The sequence below is a fragment of the Theropithecus gelada genome, chromosome 8 (genome assembly GCF_003255815.1).
Source record: "Theropithecus gelada isolate Dixy chromosome 8, Tgel_1.0, whole genome shotgun sequence".
NCBI classification, from domain to species: Eukaryota; Metazoa; Chordata; class Mammalia; order Primates; family Cercopithecidae; genus Theropithecus; species Theropithecus gelada.
In genome coordinates this window covers 28435737-28448466 of record NC_037676.1, presented here as the reverse complement: position 1 = coordinate 28448466, position 12730 = coordinate 28435737, and the positions used below count along the sequence as shown (strand labels likewise).

Below are 12730 nucleotides of genomic sequence, written 5' to 3'. Positions count from 1 at the left end.
GGAGTCAAGGGATCCTTCTCAATAATTTCACAAACTTTTGGGCCTGTAATCTTTCTAGGTTGAATTCTAGGTTTGATTTGGTGACTTTAAATCTGGTGAGATCTCAGCCATTTCCAAGACCTAACCCTTCACTGTACAAACAAGGAAATGGGCACAAACAGGTAGAGCAGTGTGTCTAGACCACACAGCACAAAGGGGCAGATCTTCTGATGCCATGTTTCCAATTACTTCAGTCCTTAGATGTCTGTGTCTTCATTACAAATACCTTCTTCCAGCTTTCCACAGTGTCTTTTGTCAATAAGATTTATTTAAAGTCTTTTCAGACTTGACAGGGTTCACTGTAGCTCTGACCTTGTAATATTTTACTATAGACATTAGGTTATGGTAGTTTTTATATACTCGGGGCTACTCCAGTTTTTTCAAATAATTCACACATATTGAATTCTAAGTGAATGACATTCACTGGGCCCTTAACACATGAACCATCATATCCAAGAGGTAATAAAAGAGAACAAAAGAGCACTGACTTTCCCAGCACCCATGGACTGATTTTTGAGTTCTGTCCACATCTTAAAGAACGAGTTACTTTGGACAAGATTACTTAATCTTCTTTGGGCTTTCATCTTCTTTTCTGAACAGAGACTTTCTGTGCATTCTTTTGTTTACTCCTTGAAATAGCCCCCAGAGGTCATACAATTCTCATTGTCACCAGTTTACAGAAAAGGAAACTGAGACCCAGAGATGACAAGTGAATTTCCCATGACTGTCCAGCTGATACGGAGCTGAGCTGGAAAGTGAGCCTGGATCTCTCTGGTTCTAAAAGCTTTGCTCGAAAGCACAGGATGACACCACCATTCAATCAATAAGCAGAGACCCTTCCGTGGACTCAGCAGGTCCTGTTGTCCCTGAAGCTTGACACTGTCATTTCAAACCACAGCAAGAACTCAAAAAGGAAACAGTGCAAGGAAAATAATGTGATATTGGAGAGGCAGCGTGGGTTATTGGGGGACATGGGTTCATGCCCCTTCTCTCCCACACGCGTGGCGTGATGCTAAGCAGGTCACCTGACCTCTCCAGGGTTGTTTCCTCAACAGAGAAAATGAGGGGGTTGAGATGAACGCCAGCCCTGGGTGCTCAATGCTGCAGTCTGGGGTGGCGTGGACTGAAATCAGAATTCTTTCTCCTCCGCTCTGGGTGCTGACACATGACCTCTAGCTCTCACTCCCCACCCCTAATCTTGCCCATCTGAGTTTCAGGTTATTTTTTCCTTCCCCCTGCTCTTCAATTTCCTTATTGAGGAAGCTCTTTCCTGCTGCCTCTGTCCCCGCTGGAGTTGTTTGATCCGATAGAGCCAGTTGAAGCCAAGGGGACCCTGACTTGAATCTTGCTTTCTGACATGCTGGCTGTGGCTTGCTTGGGACCTGAATAAGAGCCTGCTTACTCCCGGTGTTCACCACGGCGGAACCATGGGCGCAGAAATGTAATTCTCAACCAGCCCAGTTTAATCAGCGAAAGACAATAGGGCTTGCAGGCGGTATCACATTGAGTCTCTGAACACACCACGGCTGCTGTCGCCCTTTTCATTAAAATGATTGAAATGTATTTCTAAACAGAATTGAGGGCCCCTGTCTAAATCAAGCCACTGTATTGGTCTTATTGTCCCGATCTGAAGTGCTTCAGCTTCTAGTGCACAGTTGCTTCTCAATAGAAGTTCATTATTACAACGATAATAACAACTGTATAGATACACAGAAAAGAAGTTCCCATTTCATGAGGGAAAAAGAAGCTCATTCAAACCAAGAGAGAATGAAAATTGCTCTTGTTCAGCAGCTCCACGATTCCTGCTTTCCCTTTCTTCTGGAAAGGAAGTTGAATTTAAAAGCTTATCTTAGTTTGATTTTCTTTTCCCTGAACCAAAATAGAATAGCTATTTAGCTTGAAAATTTGTAAGAGCTCAAGTCAATTGGTTAACCAAACACACACACACACACTCACACACACTTACATGCACATCTTAATATCTTCATTATATAAAATCTCAATCACCGAAAATGACCCCCCAAATTGTAAGACTCCAATGTATGATTGGGCAAAGGACATAAACATGATTCATAAGGGGAAAGACACATGACAAAAAGTATGAAAAAATTTTCAACACACAGATAATAAAAGAAATTCATATGATAACAAGATATCGTAGGTGCTAATCAAAGTAGCAAAGATTTTTAAAATTATAGCAGAAGAGGTCCTTGCTTTTGTGTAATGAGTTCCCAGAAAATACATGAAATTCACTCATCCTCTTCCAAATCAACATTACTGTCTGTGAAAGGAACAGTACAACCACACACACAGATCCCAGCCTCTGCTGGGAAAATCCTGTGTAAACTCACCATCCTCTTTGTTTCTTAAGTTCCTCCTTGGTAAAAAGTTATTTGGCTCATGCCTGTAATCCCAGCAATTTGGGAGGCCGAGGTGGGCGGATCACCCGAGGTCAGGAGCTCGAGACCAGCCTGGCCAACATGGTGAAACCCCATCTCTACTAAAATTACAAAAATTAGTTGGGTGTGGTGGTGGGTGCCTGTGATCCCAGCTACTCGGAAGGCTGAGGCAGGAGAATCACTTGAACCCAGGAGGCAGAGGTTGCAGTGAGCCAAGATCGTGCCACTGTACTCCAGCCCGGGCAGAAGAGTGAGAATCCATTTCAAAAAAAAAAAGGTTGTTTGTATTCAGACTCTCAAATTTCACAATTCTCCTCAGGTACTGTTTTTCTTTGCCCAACGCCTTTAAGTCTTCACTGATGGATATGTAGACACCTAATAAATATTAGACCTGAAAGTGTCCTTCAAAGCATAGAATTCAGATAGTGATTTTACAACTGAAGAGAGTGAGGCTCACACATTCTGAAGGTGGGAGTCAGGCTCTTTTTACCATGAAAGTTTTTCCTCGGGGTAATGGTCAATATCCACCAAAATCCAGGTGGCACATGCTTGATGCCCTTCTGAAAGACTTAGGCTGCTTCACCACTGGTTTTAGCAGGGTGGAGCCAGGGTCTCAGTACACACTGAGCTGCTCAGGTGAAAGAAGGTCATACTAGGATTTCTGCTTTCTAATGTGCCATCCTTTTAAAATTTTCATTTTTCTTACTGTTATAATGTATAGGTTAGTAGAGCACTTTACTTCTTGGGGATGCATAATTAAAGTTGTTTTGCTGATGGGATAGTGTTATCAAAAAGTTTGCAGGCAGCTGGAATGGTGAGGGATGTGAATGTGTCTGATCTTGTACAATTCAGGAAGCAGGGCCTTCAGAGTGAAGGGAGGAAGGAAGGCTAGCTGTGGTCAGAGGAGATGACCAGCAGCGCTCTTAACAGAGGGCAAGAGTCACCTTCTCACCCCGCAGGCTGCATTGAAACTAAGGCAACCGGAAAGTTCAACTGAATCACAAAGACATGCTGACATGCTGGGGAAAAGCCAAAAATTTTAAAGGCCATCTTGCCAGAAAAGTGGCTACTGCTCAGGTCCTGTCCTGGCACTCTCCGCCCAGGATCCCAGGACTCAGCTCATGGGGTGCAGAGAGTTGTGGTATGCCAAGCCAAAGGTCTCAAGGAGATGGTTCTAACTGGGAGTCAATGGCAGAGAGGCCAAGATAAGCTAAGGGGCATGGCAATCTGAGGATCCAAGCCACCTAGTACAGACACAAGGACAGGCAAGTGAACTGGAGACCTTAGCAGGCATGTCAGAGGGAAAGTGGGAGGCAACAGCGGCCCAGAAGCAAACTCCCTATGTCAGATAGAGGTGTGTGCAGTGAAAATGAAGGGGCAACCAGAACCCCTTACAGGAAATGCCCAGTGAACTCCATGGAGTCCCTCGAATCGTCTTTGCACTACTGAGCCAGGTATTAGAGGACCCACAGTGCACTTCTGAGCCTCATTTCTGTCTCTCTTACCTACCACAAACTCTGGACAATCAGCTCGCACATTTGTTCCTGTATTCCCAAGGAGAACGTGAGGAAAAGACGTAGATATCACCCAAATGTGTCATTTACCAGGTAAGAAAATTATTATTTCTGGGTGTCCCAGCAGCCTCTGTCAGGAATGCAGGTATAAGTAATCTCATGTGCCTTTGCTCCAGCCTCCTTGTGGGAGTCCAGTACCCCAACCCCATCTTGAGAGATGCTGCTATTCCAACCTCAGGATCTCCTAATGGAGTCAAGAGGTAAGGCTGATTTGAATTCACGCTTCTTCTCCTTAAAGCTAGTGCAACTCACAGAAAATTGAGAGCCAAATGGAAAACAAACTGTCAGTTTTCCTAACAGGTAGGCAGGTGTGTCTTAACCCCCAAGGCTTTCTGAGGGAGCCGGAGAGGAGAAAGTGACAGACCTGAGGACAAAGGAGATCCACCTGCTTCTCTAATTGTAGACCTTGAGCCTGCCTGTCACCTGGACTGCAGCATACTGAGCACAGGGGTGGTGCCGGGCAGGTACAGCTCCCAGCACTCTGCTGTGGACATCCTAACTCGCTAGAAGGTGACTCAGTCACAGTCTATCTAAGTTTATAGCTGAGGCTCTAGCACCTGTTCTAGAACAGGAGAATCTGAAGGAGGAGATGAACTGAATTTAGCACTGATTTTCTTTAAAAATATTTATAGAAACTATAACATTTCTGAGTTATCTAGAAATGTTATTTTTGTTTAGTTTGGCTTTCTTTTTTCTTTTTTTTTTTTTGCTTTCATCTCAAAATTAAACATTTTGAGATAATTGTAGATTCACATGCACTTGTAAGAAATAATACAGAAAGAACCCTCTATCTTTCATCCAGTTCCTCCAACTCGGTAGATCTTGCCAAACTATTGTACTATTTCATAGCAGGATATTGACATCGATACCATCAAAATACAGACCATTTCCTTGGCTACAAGAATCCTCCACATCCTCTTCCCTCTGGCACCCACCCCTTCCTTAATCTCTGGCAACCACTGTTCTCCATATCTATAATTTTGTCTTTGCAGGAATGTTATATAAATGGAATTATACAGTATGCAAACTTTTGGGATTGGCCTGTTTTTTTTATTAGAAGCATAATCTTCTGAAAGTTGTTGCATGTGTCAATAGCTTTTTTAATTTTTATTGCTGAATAGTATTCCAGCGTATGGCGTACTACAGTTTGTTTAACCATCCACCTGTTAAAGCATATCTGGGCTGTTTCCAGTTTGGGCAATTGCAAGATGGACATTGATACACAGGTATTTTTGAAAACGTAAGTTTTTATTTTATTTCTCTGAGGTGAGCATTTGCCCAGAAGAGCATTTGCTGGATCTTACGATAAATGCATATTGATTTTTTTTTTTTCCGAGATGGAGTCTTACTCTGTCACCCAGGCTGGAGTGCAGTGGCACGATCTTGGCTCACTGGAATCTTCACCTCCAGGGTTCAAGCGATTCTCCTGCCTTAGCCTCCTGAGTGGTTGGGATTACAGGCACATGCCACCATGCCTGGCTAATTTTTTGCATTTTTAGGAGAGATGGGTTTTCACCACGTTGGCCCGGCTGGTCTCAAACTCCTGACCTCAGGTGATCCACCTGCCTCAGTCTCCCAAAGTGTTGGGATTGCAGGCATGAGCCCCCATGCCCGACCAGTTTGGTTTTTTTAAAGGTTGAGTTTTGAGAGTTCTTTATATTCTAGATGCTAGTTCTTTGTCAAATATGTGATTTGAAAATCTTTTCTCTCAGTCTATAGCTTGTTTTTTTTTTGTTTTTTTTTTGTTTTTTTGAGACGGAGTCTTGCTCTGTCGCCCAGGCTGGAGTGCAGTGGCCGGATCTCAGCTCGCTGCAAGCTCCGCCTCCCGGGTTCACGCCATTCTCCTGCCTCAGCCTCCCGAGTAGCTGCGACTACAGGCGCCCGCCACATCGCCCGGCTAGTTTTTTGTATTTTTTTTTTGTAGAGACGGGGTTTCACCGTGTTAGCCAGGATGGTCTCGATCTCCTGACCTCGTGATCCGCCCTTCTTGGCCTCCCAAAGTGCTGGGATTACAGGCTTGAGCCACCGCGCCCGGCCTATAGCTTGTTTTTTCATCCTCTTCACAGAGTCTTTCACAGAGCAAAAATTTTTAATTATGATGAAGTCCAATTTATCAAGATTTTCTTTTAAGGATCACACTTTTGGTGTCAACTCCATGAACATTTTGTCTAGCCATAGATCCCCAGGATTTTTTACTATGTTTTCTTGTAAATGTTTTAGTTTTATATTTTACATTTAAGTCTCTTTACATTTTGAGTTAATTTTTTAAAAATTAGGTTTGAGAATTAGGTTGAGCTTTTTTTGTTGTTTTTGTTTTTGTTTTTGTCTTGCCTGTGAATGTCCAATTGCTCCAGCATAATTTGCTGGAAAGGCTATTTTTCTTCCATTAAATTGTTTTTGTAACTTCATTGAAAATCACTTGGGCATACTTGTGTGGGTCTATTTTTGGGTTCGTTCTTCTGTTCTATTGATCGTTGTGTCTATTCTTCCACCAGCAACAAACAGTCTCAATTAATGTAGCTATATAATAAGTTGAGAATCAGGTAGACCAATTCCTCTCACTTTGTTCTTCCCTTTCAAAATGGTTTCAGCTATTCTAGTTCATTTGCCTGTCCGTATACCTTTTAGAGGAGTCTTGTCTGTATCTACAAAGAAATCTTGCTAGAATTTTAATAGGAATTTCATTAAACTTGTGTATCAGTTTGGCGGTGAATCAACCCTTTGCTATGTTGAGTGTTATGCCATGGATGTCTCTCCACTTATTTAGATCTTTAATTTCTTGCAATATTTTGTAGTTTTCAGCATACAAGTCCTGCACATATATTAGATTTGCATCTGTATTAGTTTGTGATGGCTTCTGTAACAAAATACTACAAACCAAATAGCTTAAACAACAGAAATTTACTTTCTCACAGTTCCAGATGCTAGAAATCTGAAATCGAGATGTCAGCAGGGTTGGTTTCTTCCTAGAGCTGTGAGGGAGAATCTGTTCCAGGGCTCTCTCCTTGGCTTGTAGATGGCTGTCTTCTCCCTATGTCTCCTCACATCACCTTCCCTCTGTGCACGTCTGTCTCTGTGTCCAAATTTCTCTGTTTTATAAGGGTGTCGTCATATTGGATTAGAGCCTACCCTAATAACCATATTTTAACTTTACCCCGGTAAAGAGTCTATCTCTAAATAAGACCATACGCTGAAGTATGAGGTTTAAGATTCCAGCATATCTTTTTGGGATGAGAGGGGCAAAGCATAATTCAACCTGTAGCAATACCTAAGTGATTTGTTTATTTATTTATAAAACAATTTTGAGTGGTATTGAATTTTCAATCATGGCTTCCATATATTGAATATGAAAGATACTCAACAATATTAGTCATCAGGGAAATGCAAATGAAAACCACAATATAATTTAACACCTCATATGTTAGCTAATAGTTTTTAAAATGATAGTAACAATTGTTGGTGAGAATGTGGAGCAACCGGATTACTCATATATTGCTGAAAAGAATTAAAAATCTTACAACCACTTTGAAACAGATTGGAAGTTTCTTATGCATTTTAACACATACACTTACTACATGACCCAGCAATTCCATTCTTAGATATTTACCTAAGAGAAGTAAAGACATGTGTTCACATAAAGACCTTTAAACATATGTTCACAGCAACTTTACTAATAATAGCCAAGGACTGGAAACAACTCAAATATCCATCTTCTAATGGATGAATTAACAAACTGTGGTCTGTCCATACGATGGAATCTCACTCAACAGTAAAGAGTGGTGAACTACTGATACATGAAATAAATGGATGAAAATCAAAATTATTATGTTAAGTGAAAGAAGCCAGACACTAGTGCCTATATGACCATAATTCAATTTATATGACATCCTAGAAAAGGCAAAACTAGGGAGATAAATGTTCAGTGCTTGCCAGGGATTCAGCGTAGAGGCAGGCATCAGCTACAAAGGTCCATGCAGGAACATTTTGGGAGTGATGCATATGTTTTATATCTTGACTGTAGTGATGGTTCCATAGCCATATGCGTTTCTCAAGACTCATCTAATACAGTACCCTTTAAACAGGTGAATGTTTTTGTAGGCATATTTTAAAAGCATTTTTAAAAATCACATCAGAAAATTTTGTTAAACATGATGGATTGAATAGATGTGTTATCTTTGCTTCCTTCTGAAATCCTGTGGAGATGATTGCAGATGAGGGATAGGAGAACATTTTGGATGACTGAAAGTGGATGGACCATTGATAACTTAGCAAAGCAGAGAAAGCTTATGTTTAATCACCAGTCAATAAGAATGTCAATAAAAACCAAGACGATATTCTCATTAGAACCCAAGAGAGCCCAAGGACTAGAGGTGCTGGTGAGCTTTGAAAGACAAGACAAGAGATGGGGTGGATATGAAGATGACGAACTTAGAGTTAGACCTCCAGATTCCCTCACTCACCTGCATACTCAGGTAGCATCTCCTCCCCCAACCTAGCAGGCAATGGAGATACATCTTCCTGAGCAATGGATCCAGAGAGACTCTGGATTTGGGGTTATCAGAGACAGTTGAGTAGGGAAGTGAGGACAGAGGCAAAACAAAGGGTGAGCTAAACGTCTCTCTACTGAATTGTGAGACAATCAGCCCCAACCTCCTGGGCTCAAGTGATCCTCCCACCTCAGCCTCACAAGTAGCTAGGGCCACAGGCACACACCACCACTATCCACATCCCTTAATCAGTTCCCAGATTTGGGTAGCCAGGTCTATATTTATACCAGACAGCAGATGAGATATTCCTTTTCTGGGCCAACAGAAAGAAAGTACACAGAGATACTGACATGTCTACATCCCCCTAAGAAATGGGTAGGGATGCCCTACAGTAAGGTCCACTAGTCAGCAAGCTCCACCCACATGGTGTTTTTATGCCTTATTCCAATTACAAATGAATTGCTAGGAATAAACCAGACATCAGAGGAAATCCCCTGCATGAAAGGTGACCAAACTATTTTAATCAGAAAAACAGAACTTAGAATAAATAGTGGTAATGTTAAAAGACAAAAAAAAAAAAAAAAAAAAAGCAGAGTAAAAAGGAATTTTTGAAGACTCTAAAATATTCTCAGAGAAATGAAAGAGAATTTCACACTCATTAAACAAGAAAATATTATTTAAAAGATCATTTATTTTTATACTAAAAATGACAGCAGGCCAGGCACAGTGGCTCACATCTGTAATTCCAGCACTTTGGGAGGCCGAGGCAGGCAGATCACGAGGTCAAGAGATCAAGACCATCCTTGGCCAACATGGTGAAACTCCATCTCTACCAAAAATACAAAAAAAAACTTAGCTGGGCGTGGTGGCGCGTGCCTATAGTCCCAGCTACTGGGGAGGCTGAGGCAGGAGAATCGCTTGAACCTCAGAGGCGGAGGTTTCAGTGAGTTGAGATCACGGTATTGCCCTCCAGCCTGGCGACAGAGTGTGACAGACAATTCAAGATTTCGCTTTTAGGTTTTCACTAGAATTTAAGGTTACTAAGAGTTAAAAATTATAATATACGTAATTCTTTATACAAAGTGGACAAAAAAAGATGTGTTTTTAATTTAAAAATTATAAGAAAGGCAAAATAAATAATGCAATAACACTGACATAACTCAGAAAACTAAGAAAGGAGGTGGACTTCCTCAACACATTCAAGGGAATCTACAAAGCCCTACAATTAACATTATGCTTTATAATGGAAGAATGAATGCTTTACTTCTAAGATCAAGAATAAGGCAAAGTCCTTTCAACTTCATACAGGAAGACCTAACCAGTTGAAATAAGCCACAAATAAGAGATTAAAGGTGTAAAGATTGTAAAGAAAGAAGTAAATCTGTCTTTACCTGCAACTCAAGAAATGAATAAATGAAAAAAATTAAAACACTGTAAGTATACTTCTTAGAAATACAGTTAGAAATTCAAAAAGAAAAAAATTAAGACATTAAATGATTCAGGAATAGGGAGTAGTGGCATAATAAACTGCTTTTTCTTTATAAGCTTTGTAGTGGTTTTTGATTTTTTAAAAAAATCCCTCCATTTTACTTTGATAAAACATAAATTAAAAAGAGAAAGAGGAAAAGTCCTCAGCAGGCATTTAATATATTATTGAACTCCAACTATTTCTTCAAAGACAGTTTCTTCATTTAATAAAGCCTTTCCCTTATTCCCCGAGTAAATTAAAATGTTGATGAAGTTTTGCTGTCTTTGAAAACAAAACTTGAGAAATTCAGAAGTACTTAAAAATGCAAGCACATTTTCATTTATTAATAGACTGTAATCAAGGCTTGGAATAAAAATAAAAATGTAAATTTTTGGCATAATTAATGAGTTTTAAAATTGTTTTTCCCATGGCAAGAATTAATAGTTTTTGGCTCTTAGCCCCAAGGGCAAGCTACTGTTCTAACACAAATGGTTTGTCAATAAATAGTTCCTATGTACACGCAGACATATATTTTTACGGTTCTTTGCGTAAATATCTATATATGTGCATATGTTTATATCCTTTGCCTAAATATTTAGCAAAAGATGATTTTATAGGTATTTTTAGTTTTGTGGTGTGTTTTTAAAACTTTAACCAGAAAAATTCTACATTGGCTTTAGATTTATGTGACTTACCTTCACTTTTAGTATCAGTTATCTCTTTGTTAATACATGTTACGTAGGTGGGCATAGTTCAAGCATCTTTCTGAGTATGCACATTCAGTTCATTCAATCTCAGGCCAAAAGAAAAATCAAAGAAAGGGAAGGAAAAGCATGTTTTAATTGGGGGACCCAATACTCCTTAGGTCTACTTCCTTACTTCCTTTGACTTGCCACAGTGCTTATATTATGAATATATTGCTCCTCTTAGCAGATATAGTCCATGGTCCGTGCATTCTTCTTTGTATTTTCATAGATTAAAAGGTTGCCCCCAAATTAACTTATAATTAACATTTTATATAAAGTCAATAGATGGCAGTTACTCAATAACTACCAAGGAAAGCTGCTCATTAATGGGGACAGAATTATCCCTCCAAGGGAGTACATGTAAAACTCATAAACTGTTTCTCAAGGGAAAGGGGCAGAAATGCTGTCATGCAGAGTGGATCTTTTTTGGAAGGGCAACACCCTCTTGGCAGAGTCTTAATTATCCAGGGGGACCATTGTGGGTGGAAAACCTATAACGTTAAGTACAGCAAGTGACACTGAAGTAGAGCTTTGAAAGGCTAAACAGGATGTCCCCTTTGACCCATCTAATAATGGAGCTTTTCAGCTCAAATGTCTTCTCCTCAGATGCCAGTCAATCTCAAGTAGTCTCTTATTATCCTGGATTCCAGTACTATGTTTGCCTCTTTCCCAGCATTCATCACAATCTGCTATTACTGTATTTCCTTTCTTTGGGTTTGTGTCTCTGGCTAGAATTTAAGTTCCCTGAGGGCAGACCATTGTTGATTTTTCCCATCACTCCATGTGCAGTGCCTGGTACAGGGCCTGCTACCTACCTGGCTTGGCCTCATCCAGAATATGTGATTTATAAACTATGGCTCAAAATTGATATTTAGAATTTATTATTATTTTTGTTGTTGTTTTATGTTCAGGATATAGGCCTATTCTTTTTGTTGTTGTTGTTGTTGTTAGTTTGTTTGAGATAGAGTCTCACTCTGTCGCCCAGGCTGGAGTGCAGTGGTGCAATCTCGGCTCACTTCAACCTCTGCCTCCTGGGTTCAAGTGATCCTCCTACCTCAGCCTCCTCGAGTAACTGGGACTACAGGTGGGCACCACCACACACGGCTAATTTTTGTCTTTTTAGGAGAGACGGAGGTTTTGCCATATTGGCCAGGCTGGTCATGAACTCCTGACCTCAGGTGATCTACCTGCCTTGGCCTCCCAAAGTGCACGGATTACAGGCATGAGCCACCACGCCCGGCCTAGACCTGTTCTTTAGAGGAAACTGCCAGTGAAAGTTTCACAAAGAAGCCAATTGTCTATAAAAATGCAGTGCACACTGCCTGGCAGGGAATAGATGCCCAGTTATCACTTGCTTGTTTAGTAATCTCCTCTACTATAATCCAACAAGTACCCTCTGAACATGAAATGATTTGTCTTTAAACACAGAAATCAAAAGTTATGATAGGCAGATACACACAATATGTGATTCATTTTCTTAGCCATTGCTTCATTTATGTACTTATTCATTCACTTATTCATTCATATATTCATGTGATTTATTTCTTCATTTTACATTTACCATATATTTACAAGTGCTTAGTGCTATGCTGCAGTTCAGACAGAAATTTCTCAAGAAGAGAAAGATTGATGGAAATCAGTGTGATTGATTAGAATAGTTCAATAGTCCCAGAAAAGCTTGTTGGAGATACTCACTCTCTAAATTATCTTTTCCATAAGTTAGAATTTTAAAGCATTGAATTTCCTTAAACTAAAACCAGCTTTAAAAGAAATACTTTATTAACTATCAGGACTTTTCAGGCGTACAGCATATTATTGATTCCACCTGGGCTGCCTCTCCAATCAGCCAATGAAAAATGAAGAGTGCCCTGGTTTGGAGCAGATTGAGGCCTTGGGTGCCTTAGTGCACCCTGACTGGCTAAGAGTCAGTAACACGCTCTGCTTAAATGTTATTTTAGAAATCTATGCCCTAATATAAGATAGGGATCTAATTGGAAGAAGGCAATGCCGATCAGTA

At 40.3% G+C, this 12730-nt stretch overlaps 1 long non-coding RNA gene across 1 annotated transcript in view; it reads left to right on the top strand.

Annotated features, from left to right (window-relative positions):
• The window catches only part of LOC112630722, a 28419-nt gene extending 26809 nt beyond the window's left edge, over window positions 1-1610 (top strand). Inside the window, exon 4 of the long non-coding RNA XR_003120922.1 lies at window positions 720-1610. This is a non-coding gene — a long non-coding RNA (uncharacterized LOC112630722). The remainder of the gene's footprint in view (window positions 1-719) is intronic.
• The last annotated feature ends 11120 nt before the right edge of the window (window positions 1611-12730 follow it).